The following is a 5,918-nucleotide window of genomic DNA, read 5'->3' as shown; positions in this document are numbered from 1 at the left end:
TACTGTCAATGTTGAAAGACACAACTTAATTTCAGGCTCTGAGAAAAAACAGATTGAACATGTTTCTGTGATCTTTTTTCATTATATAATCAGGTCTCTTGAGAGAGATTTCTAATCTCAATATAGGGTAAAAGGTTTTAAATTAATACCAGGTTGGCAATGGGTTTTACAATCAAGGACTCAGACTGAGTCACAATGGTTAATGAATGTTTATAAAATGTGGAAGTCGAGATAATATGGTGCAGGTTTTCAAAGGAAGTTAGTTACCCAAATGGACTTCTCTTTTTACATCAGTCAAAATTGTGCAGCATTGAAGGACAAGCCTATGAGTCATCACGATCCCTCCATCTCCCACATACCCAAGTAAATAGGCTACCCCACCTTGAGAGACCATCAACACTAAAAGGGGTTAATTCGTTCTGTAAGTACATCACTCTTAGACAAAGTAGATAGGAAATGGCATTCATAGATATCAATCAACTAAAAGTACTGTATTGTCAAAGGTGTTAACATTTTAACGGAACAGTTATTTTCTTACATCTCATCTGCTGTGGCATTACATTTAAAATCGTCAGGGGCCTCCGGAGGGCTGCGCCATAGGACTGCACACAATTGCTCCAGCGTCGTCCGGGTTAGGGGAGGGTTTGGCACATCGCGCCCTAGCGAGTCCTTGTTGCGGTTAGGGTGCCTGCAGGCTGACCCCGGTCGCCAATAGGCTCTATGCATTATACCGCCTCCAACATTCTAATTTACTTCCTACCGGGTTGATAACTTCCGGAGCGATTTCTGCTGTTTTTATCATTAGCTTACTAGCTATAACTGTAGTTGATGCATTTCTGACTGAAATAGTTCGCAATGATTACGTTTAAATTACAGCCCGGCGAAGGAGGTGCTAATGAACATTGTTCAGTGCCTCTGTGTTCAGTTTCCTCCAAATGTAATGGTACTTAACTTAAAGCTCAAAAAAAGGGGGTTGGTGGCAGTATGTCGTGACAACTTTACTGTCAAACACACAAAGGTGTGTAGTACACATTTTGTTGAGGGAAAAATGGGGGGCGACAATACCCAAAAAGAGGTGTTGTTCCTACTCTTCGCGTGGAACTAGCACATTCAAAAGAGACCTGGTGTTTGGGAAAGAAGACTGAAACCTTCTGCTCCAACCGAGGAGGACGAAGAACAAGGTGCGCTGCTAATGGACTGTGCCGTCTCTGATCCGGTCCAGACACATGATTACTATGCAGTCCCTGAACGTGACCCTAATGGCAAAACATGAGCACGTAAGAGAAATTAAAGAGCTTCGAGCCAAGCTGGAGAACTGACCGCCCAACACGGCTTTGGTCTACAGCGATTTGCTGATTCTGACGAAGGTATACGTTTTTACACAAGGTAATAATTTATTATCCAGTAATAATTTATTATCCAGCATTAGTGTTGATTTACTATTAATTATTATTATCCCAAAGTCCATCTTACCTTTAAGAACATGTTCATTGTTATTTAAATCTAGGCTAGCATATTTTAGCATAAGAAGGCATATTGAATGTATGTTGTCTTTACATTCGTTTTCAGTTAACCCCCAAAAATGCTCCCAAGTCGTTGCTGCAAATAAGATTTGGTTCTTAGTCCACTTCCCAGGTTAAATAACGGAACATTTCAAACAAATTCGCAGCTGTGAATTACAGTACGAATTGCAGTAACAAGAACACAGGCTACAATAGCAGCTAGGTCATGTCTTGTGCTACTTAAGGCTTAGAGAAGATGGACAATAATAGTAATTTGGGTCAGTCTTTAGATTTGAAAGCTACACCCACCTGATGGCCTTCTGGCACTTGATTGAGCGGGCAGCAGAGACCAAGTTTGTAAGAGTCACAAGCACCAATCCATTTTAAACAAATGTTACTCAAAGAAAACCGGAAAGTGACAACTACATTAAATACTTAAGAGAATATTATTTAATCTTACAGCAATTGTTAAACATTATTTACTTTTTGTTATGCACCGAATATAAGGACTATATTGTACTAAAACGGGTTTCTTTACGTTCAGACACTGCCATCAATCGACGAGTAGTGTCTTGTTTATGACTCGTCTGTCGCTGGGTCTGAAGCAGATGGATTTGGCCCATCGGTTCAGCATCTACCAATCGACAGTGAGACGGATTATCATCTCTTGGGCCAACTTCCTCTACTGTCTGCTTGGGTCAGCACGGGTATGGATCCACAAGGAAACCATCAAAGCCCACCTACCACCTGAGTTCAAGGACTATCCAGACACCTAGGTAGTGATTGACTGCACTGAACTCCACTGCCATACACTATCTTCACTACTACTGCAGAGTGAGGTGTTTCTTCCTACAAGACACGCTGTACCTTTAAGGGCATGTTGGGAATGTCACCACATGGAGCTGTCAAGTTTGTGTCATCATTGTATGCTGGATCTGTGAATGACAAGGAGATCTTCAAGCAGTCTGGAATTATTTCTTTACTCACCCCTGACATGGCCATTATGGTGGATAAGGCCTTTCTCGTAGATGACATTGTTCTGTGCAAGGTCTACCAGCCAGTCTTTCTGTCAAGACCCACACAGATGCCAGCACATGAGGTTAGGGAGGCCCAATCCATTGCCAGGCTGAGAGTGCATGTTGAAAGAATGATCCGCAGAGTAAAGGAGCACAAGCTTTTTGACACAGTCATCCCCCTGACTATCTCAGGCAGCATCAACCAATTATTTCCAGTGATGTGCCTGTTGGTCAACTATCAAAATTGACCTTTGGTCAGAGCATGGGCCAAGCCAGTGTAAATGTACATGTGTTTATTTGCTAGCAGCAAAATAATACATTGTTTATCTACAACATGTAGCAATCATTTGTGTTGTAGTGAATATCAGTTTGTGTGGAGCTTGTATTGTCTTTAATTAGGCAATGAGTTTAGGGTTGGGGGAAAGAAATCAAGTAAACACAGAATAGCCAGAATGCAAGATTTAATACAATGTTGGAGATGTGTAATTGATTAACTGAACTGTTGAACATTTGCTGAAATACATTTTTTTAAACAAATCTATTCTACTATAGTTTTCTTCACAAGAACGTCAATACTTACTTTTTTGTGAAACCACTCAACTTGGCACCCATGCATGGGATCCATTCAGGTGCGAGAGACACAAAGCCAAGGCTAGCTTTTTCAAGCAGAAATTTGCTTCCTGCAACACTAACTCAAAAAAGTTCTGGGACACTGTAAAGTACATGGAGAATAAGAACACCTCCTCCCAGCTGCCCACTGCACTGAAGATAGGAAACACTGTCACCACTGATAAATCCACCATAATTGAGAATTTCAATAAGCATTTTTCTACAGCTGGCCATGCTTTCCACCTGGCTACTCCTACCCCGGTCAACAGGACTGCACCCCCAACAGCAACTCGCCCAAGCCTTCCCCATTTCTCCTTCTCCCAAATCCATTCAGCTGATGTTCTGAAAGAGCTGCAAAATATGGACCCCTACAAATCAGCCGGGCTAGACAATCTGGACCCTTTCTTTCTAAAATTATCTGCTGAAATTGTTGCCACCCCTATTACTAGCCTGTTCAACCTCTCTTTCGTGTCGTCTGAGATTCCCAAAGATTGGAAAGCAGCTGCGGTCATCCCCCTCTTCAAAGGGGGGGACACTCTTGACCCAAACTGCTACAGACCTATATCTATCTTACCGTGCCTTTCTAAGGTCTTCGAAAGCCAAGTCAACAAACAGATTACCGACCATTTCGAATCTCACCATACCTTCTCTGCTATGCAATCTGGTTTCAAAGCTGGTCATGGGTGCACCTCAGCCACGCTCAAGGTCCTAAACGATAAGAAACATTACTGTGCAGCCGTATTCATTGATCTGGCCAAGGCTTTCGACTCTGTCAATCACCACATCCTCATCGGCAGACTCGACAGCCTTGGTTTCTCAAATGATTGCCTCGCCTGGTTCACCAACTACTTCTCTGATAGAGTTCAGTGTGTCAAATCGGAGGGTCTGCTGTCCGGACCTCTGGCAGTCTCTATGGGGGTGCCACAGGGTTCAATTCTTGGACCGACTCTCTTCTCTGTATACATCAATGAGGTCGCTCTTGCTGCTGGTGAGTCTCTGATCCACCTCTACGCAGACGACACCATTCTGTATACTTCCGGCCCTTCTTTGGACACTGTGTTAACAACCCTCCAGGCAAGCTTCAAAGCCATACAACTCTCCTTCCGTGGCCTCCAATTGCTCTTAAATACAAGTAAAATTAAATGCATGCTCTTCAACCAATCGCTACCTGCACCAACCCGCCTGTCCAACATCACTTACTCTGGACGGCTCTGACTTAGAATACGTGGACAACTACAAATACTTAGGTGTCTGGTTAGACTGTAAACTCTCCTTCCAGACCCATATCAAACATCTCCAATCCAAAGTTAAATCTAGAATTGGCTTTCTATTTCGCAACAAAGCATCCTTCACTCATGCTGCCAAACATACCCTTGTAAAACTGACCATCCTACCAATCCTCGACTTTGGCGATGTCATTTACAAAATAGCCTCCAATACCCTACTCAACAAATTGGATGCAGTCTATCACAGTGCAATCCATTTTGTCACCAAAGCCCCATATACTACCCACCATTGCGACCTGTACGCTCTCGTTGGCTGGCCCTCGCTTCATACTCGTCGCCAAACCCACTGGCTGCATGTCATCTACAAGACCCTGCTAGGTTAGGTCCCCCCTTATCTCAGCTCGCTGGTCACCATAGCATCTCCCACCTGTAGCACACGCTCCAGCAGGTATATCTCTCTAGTCACCCCCAAAACCAATTCTTTCTTTGGTCGCCTCTCCTTCCAGTTCTCTGCTGCCAATGACTGGAACGAACTACAAAAATCTCTGAAACTGGAAACACTTATCTCCCTCACTAGCTTTAAGCACCAACTGTCAGAGCAGCTCACAGATTACTGCACCTGTACATAGCCCACCTATAATTTAGCCCAAACAACTACCTCTTTCCCAACTGTATTTAATTTATTTATTTATTTTGCTCCTTTGTACCCCATTATTTTTATTTCTACTTTGTACATTCTTCCATTGCAAAACTACCATTCCAGTGTTTTACTTGCTATATTGTATTTACTTTGCCACCATGGCCTTTTTTGCCTTTACCTCCCTTCTCACCTCATTTGCTCACATTGTATATAGACTTGTTTATACTGTATTATTGACTGTATGTTTGTTTTACTCCATGTGTAACTCTGTGTCGTTGTATCTGTCGAACTGCTTTGCTTTATCTTGGCCAGGTAGCAATTGTAAATGAGAACTTGTTCTCAACTTGCCTACCTGGTTAAATAAAGGTAAAATAAAATTTAAAAAACACTTCTGCAAGTAGTGGTAAAAATAAGTGGTCAACCTTCTCTCTTATAGTTTTTGAAACCTGTAGATCTTTATATATCCTTTCAACTAGGTTGTCCTCCTGTGCACAGATGACAGTCACACCAGCTACAACCTGTGAGAAGGATTTGACCTTGTGTAACAGTATAACTTTAAACCGTCCCCTCGCCCATACCTGGGCGCGAACCAGGGACCCTCTGCACACATCAACAACAGTCACCCACGAAGTATCGTTACCCATCGCTCCACAAAAGCCGCGGCCCTTGCAGAGCAAGGGGAACTACTACTTCAAGGTCTCAGAGCAAGTGACGACACCGATTGAAACGCTATTTAGCGCGCACTGCTAACTAAGCTAGCCGTTTCACATCCGTTACACTTGCACCTAGTAGTAAGCATGAGATCTCTTCAACTTCAGCTCTCCATTCTGTATCTTCAGGTAAGGGCACTCAACATAACTTGGTACATTTGGGCACTTGACCTCTAAGAGTCCAAAGTGTGGTCTCACACTGGGATCAAATATGA

Source organism: Oncorhynchus tshawytscha, linkage group LG16, assembly GCF_018296145.1.
Source record: "Oncorhynchus tshawytscha isolate Ot180627B linkage group LG16, Otsh_v2.0, whole genome shotgun sequence".
NCBI lineage: Eukaryota > Metazoa > Chordata > Actinopteri > Salmoniformes > Salmonidae > Oncorhynchus > Oncorhynchus tshawytscha.
Note: the sequence above shows the minus strand (reverse complement) of the source record.